We start from the raw sequence: 17,161 nt of genomic DNA, 5'->3' as shown, positions 1-17,161 counted from the left end.
TTTTCCAGGTCTTGGCAATTATGAATGGGGCTGCAGTAAACATTCTGGTGCAGATGTCTTTGTTGTAAAATGATTTTTGATCATCTGGGTATAATTTAGAATTTTTTTCTTTTGAGACAGTCTCACCATGTTCCCCTTGGTAGAATGCTGTGGTGTCCCAGCTCACAGCAACCTCAGACTCTTGGGTTCAAGTGTTCCTCTTGCTTCAGCCTCCCAAGTAGCTGGGACTACAGGTGTCCATCACAACCCTGGCTATTTTTTTGTTGTCGTTGTTTTTAGCAGGCCTGGGCCAGGTTTGAGCCTGCCAGCCCAGGTGTATGTGGCCAGTGCCCTAACCACTGAGCTGTGGGTGCTGAGCCTAACGTAGAATTGTTTTAATTGAACTTTTTATCTTCATGAAAAGGCCCTTTATCTAAAAATGTTTTTAGCCTTACCTTTTTGTTGTTTTTGTTTTGATTGTTATTGCTGTTTTCTTGAATAAAAAAGGCCCTTTATCTAAAAATGTTTTTAGCCTTATAGTTTTGTTGTTTTTGTTTTGATTGTTATTGCTGTTTTCTTGAATAAATATAGGTACTATAGTTTACTTTTCTTTTGTTTTTTTTTTTTTTTTTTGAGACAGAGTCTTACTTGTCCTCGGTAGAGTGCTGTAGCATCGCAGCTCACAGCAATCTCAAACTCTTGGACTCAAGCGATCTTCTTGCCTCAGCCTCCTGAGTAGCTGGGACTACAGGTGCCCACCACAACGCCCGGCTATTTTTAGAGACGGGGTCTCACTCTGTGCAGGCTGGTCTTAAGCACGTGAGCTTAGGCAATCCTAGAAGTGTTAGGACTACAGGAGTGAGACCCCGCGTCCGGCCCTATAGTTTATTTTTAGGTAGCATAGTATTTTCTATTTTTTAGTTTTCATACCAGATTTGGTTTGTGTCTAGCAAACTGGGTAAGGTTGAGTTCTATTTTTGTTCTGAATGGCCGTCTTTACTGGGGGATTTGGGTCCGTTGTGTTACTGGCAGACTTGATTGATTCCTGTCCCTGTCTGTGTTCCTTGTGTGCATCCTGCTCTTCGTCTCTCCCACTCTTTTGTGTTAAGTGTGAACATACCTTCACGTGTGCATGTTTTTTTCTCATTTTGTCTCCTTTTCATACTTTGCATGCACATGGATATATGCGTTCTTTATTCTTTTAGTGGTTACTCTAGCTGTCTTACCGCACGTATTAGCAAAAGTCTTAAGTCAGTGTCTTTAACCTATTCCTGAATAATATTGCAACTTAGAACACTCCGTCCCCTTCCCAGCTGGTAACATTATTGCTTATAATCTGAGTGTTAGCACATTCTTCTTCTGAAGACACACACAATTTCAGACAAATGCTTGTTTTAGGTAGTTGATTTTTAAACTTATTTAGTTACTATTTTCTCATTATTCCTTTTTTGGTCTGAGACCTTCCTTCTGTGGTAATTTTTTTTCTACCTGAAGTATGTTATTTCAGAATTTTTCTTAGTGAAGATCTTTTGGTGAAAAAGACACTTTTTTCTTCGTCTGAAGATGTCTTTATTTCATCTCCATTCTTAAAGGTCGTTTGTCTGTGTGTGAATTCTAAGTTTCCGGTGATGTTGAAGACACTGTTCCAGTCCTGTGACTGACAGTATTGCTGTTGGGAAGTCTTAATTGCCTTTCCTTTGTCAGGAATCTCTCTTGTATTTGGCCGTTTTAAGCCTGTTTTTTCTTTTTAGTGTTCTCTGGTTTTATATAATGTACTGAAGTGTTCTTCTTTCGTTTCATTTTATTTTTTTAATCCTTGGGATTTTTTGGGCTTCCTGGATCTGAGGATAATGATCGTGTTTTTGAATAATCGTGGTAAATTCTTGACCATTATCGCTTTGAATAATGTCTTCTGTTTTTTCCTTCTGTAACTCTGATTAGGCAAATAATCTATTTTCCATGTTTCTTAAGCCTTCTCATCTTTTTTCTTCTCCAGAAACTCATTTGAGTCGGCTTATACTTATAAATGCTCAAAGGAGATTTTTTTTCTTCTTTTTTCCAGCACCAAAATCAAGCAGGCAAGTTTGCTGCTGCCTTTTGTATGCGAGGTCTCTGCCCATGCAGTTGTGCTTTTTAGGGTTAGCCCTTTGGATTTTCAGCAGCCTCAGAAAATGTAGTCTGTCTCCTGCAGGCTGCAGTTTTCAAAGCAGTGTCGTGAAGTCACCTTAAAGTCAAGCCAACTCCCAGAGCTTTTTGCATTTGTGCTAAATTAGTAAGAAGTTTAAAAATATTAAAACAACTTTTTAGTATAATATTGTAGATTGAGGCAATAGAACCCCTCTGGGTATCTAACCTACTGTGTTGCCAGAAATAGAATTCCTTGATCCATTTCAAGTAACATATATTTTAGGTAAGGTTTATGTAGGAAATGCAGTACCAAATTCTAATCAGTGAGCCCCCATTGTTTTTAAAGGCCCTGATCATAAGTTTGCTGAATTCATGCCTTTTTATATGTTGAGGCTAGAATAAAGTGTTTGAGAGGTGTGTGTGTGCTTTCATTGCCTGCTTTAACCTGCCAACGTTGGGTTTGTGTCAAATTGGAGTAAGATGCGTGCTTCTGAACTATCTGAACAATTTGTGCCAGTGGAAACAATCGTTCTGCTTCTTTTAGGTAGGGAGCCCTTTCTTTAGCAACAAGGTAAGGGAAAAGATAATTCTGTCTAGGTATTCTGAATAACAGAACAGTTGTGCCATTCATCTCCTTTAATGCAGATGATTAGTAATAAGTCAGAGCAACATTATAGGCCATCTTGGTCTTATGCTTTTTTTTTCTTCTTTTTTTTGAGACAGAGTCTTTATTACCCTCAGTAGAGTGCCCTGACATCATAGCTCATAGCAATCTCCAACTCCTGGGCTTAGGCGATTCTCTTGCCTCAGCCTCCCAAGTAGCTGGGACTATAAGCGCCTGCCAGAACACTTGGCTATTTTTAGAGACAGGGCTCACTCTTGCTCAGTCTGGTCTTGAACCTGTGAGCTCAGGCAATCCCAGAGTGCTGGGATTACAGGCATGAGCCGCCGCACCCGGCCTGTCTTATAAATTGATTGTTATAACAGATTTATTAGTAGACTGTTTGGAGCAAATGTGAGGCCACACCAAGCATGGCTGCATTTAATATGAAACATATGTATAAGGAAAACAAGTTTAGGTTGCTGATCCTAAATGTTTTCTTTCGAAAGTGGTGTTACTGGTGGCATCTTTATCCCAGGCTCGCTTCCCCGTTCTTAAACGATACGGCCAGCTCTTTGCGTGGGATCCATGAAACTGGCTCCTTTTAGGCTACTTGGATCTTTCAGAACAGCCTTATAGTTTTTACTTTTCTTTTGAGAGAAACTTCTGAAAAGATTTCTGTTCTCTGAATTGATTAGTAGTAACTATTCTCCAGAATACTTTGTGTAAAATTATTTCTCTTTAGCGTGTTTGGCAGAATTCACCTGTAAAGCCATCTAGGCTTAGAATTTCTTTATGAGTGGATTTTTTTGTATTTCTGATTGAATTCTAAGATTTCAAAACTATTCATACTTCTGTTTCTTCTTGAATCGGTTTTGGCAATACATTTTAATATTATAGAACATGGAAAGTTCATTGATTTGGTTTTAGGTTCTACATTGTAACTAACCTTTAAGAAACTACAGGCATAGTGGCTCATGCCTATAATCCTAGCACTCTGGGAGACCGAGACGGGGGGAATCATTTGAACTCAGGAGTGTGAGACCAACCTGAGCAAGAGTGAGACCCAGTCTCTACCAAAGATTGAAAAACTAATGGGTGTTGTGGCTGGTGCCTATCTTCCCAGCTACTCAGGAGGCTGAGGCAAGAGGATTGCTTGAGCCCAAGAGTTTGAAGGTTGCTGTGAGCTGTGATGCCATGGCATTCTATCCAAAGTGAGACTCTGTCTCAAAAACAATGACAAAAAGAAACTACCATTTTTTTTAACTTTTAGTAGTCTCAGAAAATAATATTAAACGTCATCTAAAATAATTAAGAAAGTACTTCATTTTCCAGCTATAGATTTGTGTATGGCCAATTACTTTTCATGTACTTAGATACTTTATCCAAAACAGCATACTACAGTTAAAAGATTCTAGGCATCTTCTGTGAAGCTACACATTAAGAGATTGCAGGCTACCTAACAAATGAAAATATTGTAACCTAGTTATTTGTATCCTCACATTAACCTGAAATTAAAAAAAGAGAGATTGCAGAAATGTAAAATAATGTTTTTTTTTCTTAGCTTTTTGGGAAATAGGTTTTTTTGCAGTTTTTGGCTGGGGCTGGGTTTTAACCCACCACCTCCGGTATATGGGGCCGGCGCCCTACTTCTTGAGCCACAGGCACTGCCCGATAGGTCTTTTTTTTTATTATTAAATAAAATATTTGTGTTAATATGTAATAGGTTTATTTTAAATAAATTAGTACTTTATACATTTTTCATATCTACCCTCTAATTTGGTAATTATCCACAGGTACAACCCAATACTACAAAAGATATTTGAAAAATCCTTAAGCAATTTTTAAGTGTAAAGAGGTCCTAAGACCAAAAAGTTGGTAGGTTCATTTCCTACAGAAACCATAATGATGGATTTTTGTTTCTGCCATTATGAATTTGTTACCTTTTCCTCTTTCCAACAAAAAAATACATGTCCCAATTTTATATTTAAAAAACTTTAGTCTCCTTTATACTTTTCAGATGAGTTATTTTCACAACACCTTTATAAAAAATCATGATAAAATACCCCGTTTATACTTAGATTAATTAGTTTTAGAACGCCATACACCTACTTGGTCTCCATATGAATTTATTTCTATATTGCTCTATGCAGAGTCACCCCAAAGTAACATAAATTTCAGTTAAAAACAGAACAGAGCACACCTAGAACCCAGATGCTGGTTTTCTAGTACAGGTTGAGTATCCCTTATCTTAAGAGCTTGGGACCAGAAGTGTTATAGATTTGGAATTTTTTCAGATTTTTGGAATATATGCATATACATAATGAAGTGTCTTGGGGATGGGCCCCAAATCTAAACACGAAGTTTGTTCATGGGTTGTAGGCATCTATGCACTAGACTAAAAGTAATTTTGTATACTGTGTTTTTAGTAGCTGTGCCTACCCATTGCATGAGGTCAGGTGTGAAGTTTTCCGCTTGTGGCATCATGTTGGTGCTTAAAAGGTGTCAGATTTTGAAGCATTTTGAAGTTTAGATTTTGAAATTAGGAACGCTTCAAATGAAAGGAACCAAGGTTCTAGGACTAGGGCAAGAAATAGTGAAGATCACCTTAGAGCATTCACTGTTTAGTGCCCAAATTGGAAGGGCGTGCTGTTTACAAACAAAACAGCACAATGATGTGACTGTGTCAAAGGAGCATAGGAACCAGCTAAAAGAGCTCCCACTGGTCAAAGTTGAAATAATTTGAGCAAGAAAATAAGAGAAATTTGGCCGGGCATAATGGCTCATACCTATAACCCTCGCACTCTGGGAAGCTGAAGTAGGTAGATCTCTTAAGCTCACGAGTTCCAGACCAGCCTGAGCAAGAGCGAGACTCCCGTCTCTACTAACAATTAAAACTGAGGCAAGAGGATCGCTTGAGCCCAAGAGTTTGAGGTTGCTGTGAGCTACCAGGCCACGGCACTCTACCAAGGGCGACAAACTGAGGCTCTGTTTCAAAAAAATAAAAAAAGAGAGAAATTTAAAATAATATGGGATTATAAATCAGTATAAAATAAATATCCATGAGTCTATATTATTATGAATAAATGACTGAATAAATAAACAAATGAAGAAAAACAAATCTCCTGTCCAAAATAACTCCCAGTAATCTGTGTCAACACTCCGCCTTCATCAAGGGGAAGCATAACTCCCCCTCCTTTGGTGGGGCTGTGCGTGCCCTACTCTCAAAGAGAGCAGGATAAATGGGTCTGGGAGGAGCCCTTCACAGTGGGGGAGTCTACAGGTGCTGCTTCAGCCAGGTGACCAGGGTGGACACTGACAGTGATGTCACGTCTATAGTATGTTTCAAGGAATCCGTACGATGTGCTCTACTTCTGTAGTCTTCCTCCCCCAAACCCATGATCCTGGTCTAATCCTGAGTATATGTAAATCCTGATTTACATCAGGTAAATGCCATTAGGGAGACATTCTACAAAATGCCAGACCAGTACTCCTTAAAATGGCGAAAGTCATCACAAACAAGGAAAATCTGCAAAACTCTTACAAGAGGGGCCCAAGGAGATGTGAAGACTAAATGTCATGTGGGATCCTGGATGGGATCCTAGAACAGACAAAGGACCTCATGTAAAAACTAAGAAAGTCTCAACAGAGCGTGGACTTTGGTTGCTTATAACAAGTGTACCTGTACCACATTGACTTATGTAACATGTTAATAGAGAAACTGGGTGTGTGGTATATGAGACTCTCTGTATGTTCTTCCCAATTTTTCTCTAAATCTAAAACTGTTCTAAAAAAAGTAGTTCATTTAAAAAATTCTGCAACTCTGGATCCCTTGAAAGAATTAATTATCTATCTATTTATTTATTTATTGGAGCCAGGGTCTTGCTGTCTCACCCAGAGCTCACTCTCTCTTCCATTTAATTTTTTAAATGGAATGGCTCAGTCATAGCTCACTGTAACCTTTAACTCCCTCCTGGTCTCAAGCAGTCCTCCCACCTCAGCCTCCCAAGTAGCGGGGGCCATGTGGGTGCACAACCATGGCTGGCTAATTTTTAAATTTTGTTTCATAGAGATGAGGTCTCACTGTGTTATCCAGGGTGGTCTTGAACTCCTGGCCTCAAGCAATTCTTTTGCCTCAGCTTTCCAAAGGACTGAGATGACAGGTGTTAGTCACTATGCCTGGTCAACTATTTTTTAAACCCAGAAGTCATGTACTTCACAACTTTTACTGAATTTTAGATCATAAACTGCCATTCCTGAACACATTACCATTAAGCAACCCAAAGTTTTTAAAAATCTAGTGAAAGAGTAATTCGTTGGAAATATTAGATAACTGGTTCTTGCATATAGGCCATTATATTGCAATATTGCATTTGCAGCTCTATGAAGGGTGACTCAAAAATGGTAGAAAGTAGTGTGTATTAAAAGTTAAATTCCTGGCAGCTCCCGTAGCACAATTGTTAGGGCGCCGGCCACATTCACTGAGACTGGAGTCCTGGGCCAGCTAAAAAACAACAGTGACAACTGCAACAAAAAAATATCCAGGCATTTGATGCGCGCCTGTAGTCCCAGTTACTTGGGAGGCTGAGGCAAGAGAATCGCTTAAGCCCAGGAGTTTGAGGTTGCTGTGAGCTGTGACGGTACAGCACTCTACCCGGGGCAACATAGTGAGACTCTATCCTTAAAAAAAAAAAGTTATATCATACCATTTCAAAATTTTTTTATCTTCAGATTAACCAAAATTCTTTTAGAAATATTGACTGTGACTTAGGATGTATAATTTGTGGACATTTATTTATTTATTTTTGAGACAGTCTCACTTTGTTGCCCTTGGTAGAGTACTCTGCCATCATAGCAACCTCAAACTCTTGGGCTCAAGCAATCTTCTTGTTTCAGCCTACCAAGTAGTTGGGACCATAGGTGCCAGCCACAACGCTCAGTTATATCTAGAGATGAGGCCTGGCTCTTTCTCAGGCTGGTCTCCAATTCCTGAGCTTAAGCAATCAATCCACTTGTCTCGGCCTCCCAAAGTGCTGGGATTATGGGCGTTAGCCACTGCACCCAGCTGAGGCTTTTTTGTTTTAAGGTAAGAGAGTGAAAGTGTGTGAGTGTCTGTCTCCTGTCCTGTAAAATAAAGACAGCTTTATTTTAAGTCCAGGCCAGGTGCAGTGGCTTCCCCCTGTAATGTTAGCTGGGAGGCTGAAGTGAGAGTATCCCTTGACAGGAGTTTGAAACCAGCCTGAGTGTGAGCAAGACCCTCTCTCCTAAAAATAGAAAATCTAGTCAGGTGTTGTGGCAGGCACTATAGTCCCATCTGTTCGAGAGACTAAGGCAAGAGAATCTCAAGCCTAGGAGTTTGAGGTTGCTGTGAATGCCACGGCATTCTAACCATGGTGACAGAGTAAGATTCTGTTTTTAACAACAAAAATAAATGATTAAGTCCAGTTATTCTACGGGCTGGATAGTTACTAGTATAAAGTAACACTGTATTCTTATTAATTTGAGTAGAGTGGTTTTGATTTAAATACTAACAATTTTTATATAAAGCCTTTTGTTACTCTTTAATATCTTAGCACATTTTTAATAATTTATATAGAGAAATTGGTTTCAAATAAGTTATTTCTCTATTTTTCAGAATAATTTTGCCTCAGACACTTGAGCAATAATTTGATTATCTTTTTATTATTAAAGAAAGTATTACCAGGGCCATCCATTAGGAGAAAGGCACTCATTGTCTCTAAAACCAGATATTTTGCAGTAAGGTAGTAGGGGAGTGTGTGTTCTGAATGTTTTACTGACAGGCATACTTAGTATTAACAAAGCACATTAATTTGTAACATTTTAATTAAGAAGTGAAGATATGCATGCTAGTAAATACAATCATAAATTTCATCCTTGTCAACAAGAGGAATTTAAAGCCTTATTTTATGATGACTTTACCTTTGATTTACAGTTGGTCCTTCATATCTGTGTGTTCCACGTCTGCAGATTCAACCAACCATGGATGGAAAATATTTGAAAAAGAAAACAATAAAAAATAATAATACAGCTGAGAGTGGGCTGACTCAGCCTGTAATCCCAGCACTCTGGGAAGCTGAGGTGTGTGGATTGCTCAGGAGTTCAAGACCAGGCTGAGTAAGAGCGGTACCTCATGTCTAAAAATAGCCCGGTACTGTGGCTGACACCTATAGTCCCAGCTACTTGGGAGGCTGAGGCAAGAGGATCACTTGAGCCCAAGTGTTTGAGGTTCCTGTGAGCTATGACACCAGGGCGATCGAGTGAGACTGTCTCAAAAAATAAAGTAACAATACAATAGTAAAAACACAAATTTTAAAACAATACAGTACAACTATTTACATAGCATTTACATCACATCCAGTATTGTAAGCAATCTTGAGATGAAAGTATAAAGGAGGAAATTTATAGGTTACATGCAAACATTGTGCCATTTTATATAAGGGACCTGTGTTTGGGGGCAGATCCTGAAACCTGTCCCCTCAATACCGAGCCATGAGTGTACTTACAGATTGAAGAAGAAAAGTATGAACTTTTAAGTTCTTTGGGTTTTCAAGCAAATTTTTGAGTTAATGATGTAAAGAAAGAAAATATTGAAAGATACTGATATTGTTCATCGCTAAGCCAGCATTTCAGGAGTCTGTGATGCTCCAAACTTTGCTTTCCACCATATGTGGCCATAGTCTTGTTTTAGCTGAAATAACTATTTTCAGTACCAAAAATGATGTTGTTGGAATGGCATATAGCAGCTAGTTCAATGACATTCAAAGTAAATCCTATTTAATATTAGGCACACTTTAATGTTAGAAATGAAAGGAGTTTAGCGAGAGCTTTAGGATTAGAAATCCAGCAAACAGTTGTCTCAATCCTAGAGTCTGTTCACCTTCACCCAGGCTCATCTCAGAATTGTAGGAACTTCGAGGAGTGACCTAGCTTAGAAGAAGTGACCGGGTCAGATAACGACCATCTGGCAATTGATTTACCCAGGTAGATTATTCAGACATCACATCTACTAAATAAGTACAATCCAAATGATAGTTTTGAACCTATATAAAAAGGATATGTGGTGCCACCTCAGTCTTGTAAATGTACATCCCCACTTTGACAACAACAGGGTAACATTGCTTCCCAAGGAAATTTTGTGGTATCATATCCTAAATTTCAAAATATTTTTTACGAAAATAACTATCAATGTACAGACAAATCTTAGTGATATTTTTGAGTCCCATTTTTACAAGTCGTCTTAGTAAGTTTAACATGTTAGTAAAAATGGAAAATTATTTGATTGTTATTTTGTTGATATGTTTTATAAGGTGATACCACCTCCCAGCCAGCAGGATAGTTACTGTTACAAAACAAAACTCTAGAAAGTTAACAAATGTTGGTGAGGATGTGGAGAAATTGGAACCCTTGGGCACTGTTGTGGGAATTTAAAATGGAGCAGATACTATGGAAAACAGTTTGTCAATTCTCAATTCCACTTCTGGGTATATACACAAAATAATTGAAGAGAAAGTCTGGAAGACAGATTGGTACACCCATGTTCTTAAGCAGTATTACTCACACTAGCCACAAGTTGGAAGCGAGCCAAGTGTTCAGTAGAGGAATGGGTAAACAGAACGAGGCACATACGTACAGTGAAATACCGTTCAGGCTTTATAAGGAAGGAGAATCTGCAGTGTGCTCCGACATGGATGAGCCCTGAAGACACGATGCGAAGGGAGATAAGCCAACCAAAGACAAGTACTGTGTAAATCCCTTTAATGCGGTACCCAGAGTAATCAAACTCACAGAAACCACGAAGTAGATGATGGTTGCCCGAAACCGGGGAGAAGTGAAAATGGGAAATTGTTTAAAGGGTGCAGAGTTTAAGTTTCACAAGGTAAAAGGAGTTGTGGAAGTGGATGGAGGTGAAGGTTATACAATATTACCGATGCATTTAGTACCATAGAGCCATATACTTAAAGAAGATGGTAAATTTTATGTTATACATGATACTGCATAACGAATAGAAAGTGCAGTTAAATCTTACTCAGAGAAATGTAAATTGTGTCCAGTGAAATGCAGTTGATGACTCCCCCGTGACATACCTGTTTTGCATCTACTTGTAAATTTATTTCAGTATTCCTTATTCCTTATATTACTGTGCATCTTGGAATTTTCCTGTGAACCATTCTGTCATCTTATTGGTTCTACCATTAAATTCATGAGCTAATTTCTCCGACACGTTCATTTTCTGTCTTTATGAGAGTCATGATTTGTGCCATTTTTAGAAAAAATGTATCCATTAAATACATTTTGACAGAATTACTCTGGTTGCTCTGATAAGAAGAGACTAAAGTGGAAAAGCAGAGACACAGGCCAGTTAGAAGGCTGTTGCCAGAAAGGCCAGTAGCTTGGACCAGAAAAGTAGGGGTGTAGGTGGCCAGTGAAGGTTGTTGAACTTGGGACCTGTTTAAAGATAGATCTACAAGGAGTAATGGATTCAACATGGCATAAGGGAATGAGGGGTCAAGGATGACGGAAAGACGTGGGGATAGTAATCTTCATAAAATTCCTAAGTGAGTCCTCCTTCCTTTCTATCATTTTTAGGTTGGTAATTTTTATTTTCCATTCTTAGGGATTTAATTTGACTAAGGAGTATAAAAGCTGGTGATCATGGCTCTTTTCTCATCAAGTAACAATATAAGATACAATTACTGTATTGAAAACATGATTAACAACTGTATAAGTCAGTTTAGGCAGGAACCCTGTAATAGAAAATAATTTAATGGAGGATTATTTACATGGTATAGTCAAGTTAAGAGAAACCAGTAAGAGATGAGGGCAGGCTTGCCAGGAACAGCAGGAAGCTATTAACCTTTCTAGGTGTCTAAAATAGACAGGGAGAAGGAGTGGTTACCTGAACTATCAAGAGCTGGATGTAGAGGAGAGGGCTGCCCAGGAGGGGCCCTCAGTAGGTGCCTCAGGAGGGAATGAGCCTCAGCTAGCCTGGTCTTACTGCACCGTCTCTGCTGTTGCTCCCGGCAGGTCAGACTTACAGGGCCTAGAGTTGGTGTTGGTGTCTCTGAGTTTCTGTAGACCTTTTCCTCTTAATAGCCAATCTTGTCTCACGCCTTCTATAAGCCGATGTCATAAGGTGATAGCTCCTAGATCTTTGTCCACCCTCTATACCTGTATTCTTGTTTGCCGCTTGAACATCTCACTTGGATATCTTACAGCAGTAACTTACATTCGAAACTGATCTTGTGGGCCAGGCGTAGTGGCTCACACCTGTAATCCCAGCACTCTGGGAGGCTGAGGCAGGTGGATTGCCTGAGCTCACAGGTTCAAGACCAGCCTGAGCCAGAGCGGGATCTTGTCTTTAAAAATAGCCGGGCATTGTGGCAGGTGCCTGTAGTCCCAGCTACTTGGAAGGCTGAGGCAAGAGGGTCACTGGAACCCAAGAGTTTGAGGTTGCTGTGAGCTATGAGGCCACGGCACTCTACCGAGGGTGACAAAGTAAGACTCTGTCTCAAAACAAACAACAACTGATCTTGTGGCTCGGCACCCGTAGCTCAGTGGGTAGGGCTCCAGCCACATACACCAAGGCTGGTGGGTTTGAGCCCGGCCTTGGCCTGCTAAACAACAATGACAACTACAACAAAAAAATAGCTGGGCATTGTGGCAGGTGCCTCTAGTCCCAGCTGTTTGGGAGGCTGAGGGAAGAGAATCATTTAAATCCAAGAGTTTGAGCTTGCCGTGAGCTGTGATGGCACAGCACTCTACCAAGGGTGACATAGTTGAGACTTTGTCTCAAAAAAACAAACAAGAAAACCCCGCTGATCTTGAGTGCTGCTCAAAACCTTCCTATGTTCTCTATCTCAACAAATGGACAGTCACTTACATTTTCCTTGACTCCAGCTTTCCTTCCCACCCTAATCCTCAGCTGTTACTGATGTCAGCTCCTAACTCCATCTTCATTGTTTCTTACCCTGATTCAACCTTCATGGTTATTAGTGCACCTACCTGTAATAGCCATGTGAAGAAAGGGAGGGTTGGTGGTAGGAAGCGATTTCATGCACCTGTAAGAAAATGCAGATTGGAAGAGGTCAGGTAGGAACTGGGACCCTCAGCCCACAGCCCCTGTTCCAGGTGCCCTGCCGCCCTGCCACCCTGCCGGCATCCCTGAAGGTTGATGCTGCATCTACTGAGAAAATTGAGAATGCTAAAAACAAAGCCTTTTATTTTAGATCAGTGGTTCTCAACCTTCCTAATGCCACGACTCTTTTAATACAGTTGCTCATGTTGTGGTGACCCCCAGCCATAAAATTATTTTTGTTGCTACTTCATAACTGTAATTTAATTTTGCTACTGTTATGAATCATAATGTAAATATCTGATATGCAGGATGGTCTTAGGCAGCCCCGGTGAAAGGGTCATTGCACCCCCAAAGGGTCGCGACCACTGTTTTAGATTCTAATGTCATGTTTGAAGTACATTTAGGTAGCAGAGATATATGCCATTATTTGTTACTTAAATGAAAATGAAAATCTTGCTTGAGCCATATTGTACTTTTTTTTTTTTTTTTAATTTTTTTATTAAATCATAAGTGTATACAATGATATGATTATGGGGCATCATACACTCACTTCATAAACCATTTGACACATTTTTATCCCAGTGGTTAACATAGCCTTTCCAGCGTTATCTCAGTTACTGTGCCAAAACATTTATATTCTACATTTACCAAGTTTCGCAAATACCCCTGTAATATGCACCACAGGTGTGATCCCACCGATTCCCCTCCCTCTACCCACCCCCCCCTTTCCCACTTCCCCCTATTGTTAAGTTGTAGCTGGGTTATAGCATATTGTACTTTTTATTTAGAAGGTTAATAGTTTCAATCAAAAAAATTTTTTTTTTTGAGCCAGCGTCTCACTTTGTCACCCTTGGTAGAGTTCCTATGGCAACACAGCTCACAGCAACCTCCAACTCTTGGGCTTAAGTGATTCTCTTGCCTCAGCCTCCCAAGTAGCTGGGAGTACAGGCGCCTGCCATAATGCCCGACTAATTTTTTTGTTGTAGTTGTTGTTTAGCTGGCCAGGGCCAGGTTCTAACCTGCTACCCTCGGTGCATGTGGCCGGCACCATAACCACTGTGTCAAGGGTGCCGAGCCTGACATGAGTATTTTATAGGCATAATTATTATGAAAGCAATATTTTTTGTAAGTTAACTGTTGAATTAAATTCAAAGACTTTTTTAAAAGAGGATTTAAATGTAGACAACTTTTTAGCCAGTGCCAGTGGAGAAAGATTTTGAAAGTAGGACAGAATAAAACATCTTAGACATTCTAACATTTTTTTGTCTTTATAAAAAATAAGAAATAGTCTCCCAGTTTCTTTCAATTATATTTTATCATACGTTATTCTCAGAGGGAATAGCTCCTGTGTCCAGAACTGTCATTGTGAACGTGGCTTTCAGGATCCCCTTCACCATGGGTGGTTGACACCCTGAGTTTAAGAGCAAGATAAATCTGAAGGAAAACAAGCCATGAGCCTTCAGGGGAAGGTGCATAATGTCTTCATTAAAATGGTAGAGGAAGACTAAGCATTCAAAATGTGGCTTTTGGTAAAGTTTTGATTAATTTATTTATTTTCATTTCCCCATTTGAAAAATGGAGAAAATGGTTTCCAGCAGTATCTTATGAGATTGTTTTCAATATTTAACAAGTGTTGAAAAGAACACTGGTTTTTGATGCTTTGAAATTCTAACACTTGATTGTAACTGGGTTCTCGCATCTGGGAAGGAGCAAACGAAAGGTAGTCCAAACAAGTTTTCATTAGTTTTATCTGTAATGCATTGATAGTCCTTTCATTGCCTGTATGCCATGTTTTGTGGATTCTGAGAGACATTTCTCAGTTTTATTTAGCCTCTCTTTTCTTTTCTTTTTTTCTTTTTTTGCAGGTTTTTGTTTTGGCTGGGGCTGGCTTTGAACCCGCCACCTCTGGTATATAGGGCTGGCACTCTACTCCTTGAGCCACAGGTGTCGCCCATCAGCCTCTATTTTCTTAAACATGACCAAGAACTGAAAAATAAGCAAAAAGGTTTTCTTATGCTTCTTATCACTCTTGTAGACCTCATGAAGTAAAGGCCAGGTACTTTATTTATTTATTTATTTTTTTGAGACATAGTCTCACTATGTTGCCCTAGGTAGAGTGCTGTGGCGTCACAGCTCACAGTAACCTCAAACTCTTGGGCTTAAGCGATTCTCTTGCCTCAGTCTCTCGAGTAACTGGGACTACAGGCGCCCGCCACAACACCCAACTTTTTTTTTTTTTTTTTTTTCAGTTTGGCTGGGGCTTGGTTTAAACCCACCACCCTTGGTATATGAGGCCGGCGCCCTACTCACTGATCCACAGGCGCCGCCCTCATTTCATTTTTTTTGAAATAGTCTCAAGCTGTCTCCCTGGGTAGAGTGGCGTGGCGTCACAGCTCACAGCAACCTCTAACTCTTGGGCTTAAGTGATTCTCTTGCCTCAGCCTCTCGAGTTGCCGGGACTACAGGTGCCCGCCACAAGGTCCAGCTATTTTTTGTTGCAGTTGTCATCGTTGTTTAGCTGGCCCAGACTGGAGTAGAACCCGCCAGCCTCTCTTTATGTGGCTGGCGCGTAACTACTGTGCTATGGGCGCTGAGCCTTTATTTGTTAAATTTTGACTGAGGAATATTTGATTTTGGTTAATTTTCCTTTCTTATGGCTTAAGGGCGTCATGAGAAGATACATTGTAAGCTGACCTGTAAGCTGACCGCCCCAGGGCCTGTGACAAACTGGTCAACACATGGAGGTGGTCAGCATAAGGACCCTGGCCTGCTGTGCTGACAGGTACATGTGGTGCATGTCCAGTCTGTGAGAGTTAGGTCAACTTAAGGAGGTTGTTAGCTGTGGAGGTTCTACTATATTTTGCCCTTAAAGTATCAGGGAAAAAAAACCTTTTGTGAGAGGTGCCAGTCAGTCATCTAAAACAGCATTTGATTCTCTAATCCAGTGATCTCCAGGCCCTGATAATTCTACTTATTTTTCTGAATGGCACCAGGCTGCCACTTTTTAGGTTTTAGGGCTCAGGACTGGGCATGGGTGGTAGGAAGGTGTGAGGAAAGAATAGGGGAGAACTTTGGGAGCAGACACGCCGTGGTCCTGCAGTGTGTCTGCTAGTCTCAGCAGGGGGTCATGCACCCCAGTCCCCTGCATTCTTCTTGTTTGGAGTGAACCCAGTCTGTATCTCTATAAATTCTTAGCATTGGGAGCTTTTCAGGACATTCCCCTAAGGCATGAATTCTGAGCGTAGCTGTCTAGCCTGGGGCACCTCAGCTTGTGCGTGAATGTACAGCTCTGCGTGTTGGCAGGTCTCCAGCACCTCACCCCTGCGGTTCTGCCTGCTCACATCCTCCTGGCACCTCTCTGGGCCTCGTGCTCTTCATGGTCTGCCCTAACCTGTTTTGTGTGTAGTCTGTCTCTGGGCTCTGCTTAGGCATTTACAGCTTTTCTTTCTAAAGAAACCTTTAATAAGTATTGATTAGTGTATTGTTTAGTTAATAATTTATTGATTCTGGCTCGGTGCCTGTAGACGTGGTTACGGCACGTACACCAAGGCTGGCAGGTTCGAACCCCAGCCATCTAAACAACAATGGCAACTGCAATAAAAAATAGCCAGGCGTTGTGGCAGGCGCCTATAGTCCCAGCTACTTGGGAGGCTGAGGCAAGAGAAGCACTTAAGCCCACAGGTCAGAGGTTGCTGTGAGCTGTGACGCCATGGCACTCTACCCAGGGTGACACAGTGAGACTCTGTGTAAAAAAAAAAAAAAAAAAAAAAAATATATATATATATATATATAGATAGATAGATTCTAAAATATATATATTGATTATATATATTGAATCAATGTATATATTGATTCTAAAAGCAGCTTAAACGGTATAGAAATATACTGCCAAATGAATCAGCATTAACATTTTAGTGTGTGTTAAGTCTTTTTCCCCCCAGTGTTTTGTATATTTTATGTAGGGGTAGGGGTGAGAAAAATAAATGTAAAATGCAAATCCTCCCAAACTTGCCATGGGGTATAAAGAGCAACTTTTAAAGTAATTTTTTTCCTTAGGATAATTTTGGAATGACAGAAAAGTTGCAGAGGCAGTACAGGATTCCCCTATGCCCCTTACTTAGCTTCCCCTGATGTTATCATCATTCTTAACCATAGTATAATTGTCAAAACTACAGAGTGAACACTGGCATGACACCATTAACTAAACCACAGTCTATTTGGATTTTATCAGCTTTTTCACCAACATCTTGCTTCTATTCCAGGATCTCACCTGGGATACCATATTGTAGTTAGCAGAGTTTGTTTTTTTAAGCAGTAGTTTTTGTCCTTTGTTTTGTGCTTATGTTTATATTGGGAAT

At 40.1% G+C, this 17,161-nt stretch overlaps 1 protein-coding gene and 1 pseudogene across 7 annotated transcripts in view; both read left to right on the top strand.

Annotated features, from left to right (window-relative positions):
• Positions 1 to 17,161, top strand: part of FRS2 (fibroblast growth factor receptor substrate 2) — a 133,053-nt gene that overhangs the window by 90,252 nt on the left and 25,640 nt on the right. For 2 of the 7 annotated variants that reach the window (XM_053585514.1, XM_053585516.1), the window contains one exon: positions 15,467 to 15,585. The exons of the other annotated variants lie outside the window; for them this stretch is intronic. The gene's annotated coding sequence lies outside the window, so the exon portion shown is untranslated. The remainder of the gene's footprint in view (positions 1 to 15,466; positions 15,586 to 17,161) is intronic. 7 annotated transcript variants of the gene reach the window in all.
• Positions 1 to 17,161, top strand: part of LOC128580931 (ferritin light chain-like) — a 61,146-nt pseudogene that overhangs the window by 29,185 nt on the left and 14,800 nt on the right.

Source organism: Nycticebus coucang, chromosome 3, assembly GCF_027406575.1.
Source record: "Nycticebus coucang isolate mNycCou1 chromosome 3, mNycCou1.pri, whole genome shotgun sequence".
NCBI classification, from domain to species: domain Eukaryota; kingdom Metazoa; phylum Chordata; class Mammalia; order Primates; family Lorisidae; genus Nycticebus; species Nycticebus coucang.
This window is presented reverse-complemented; position numbering and strand designations above follow the sequence as displayed.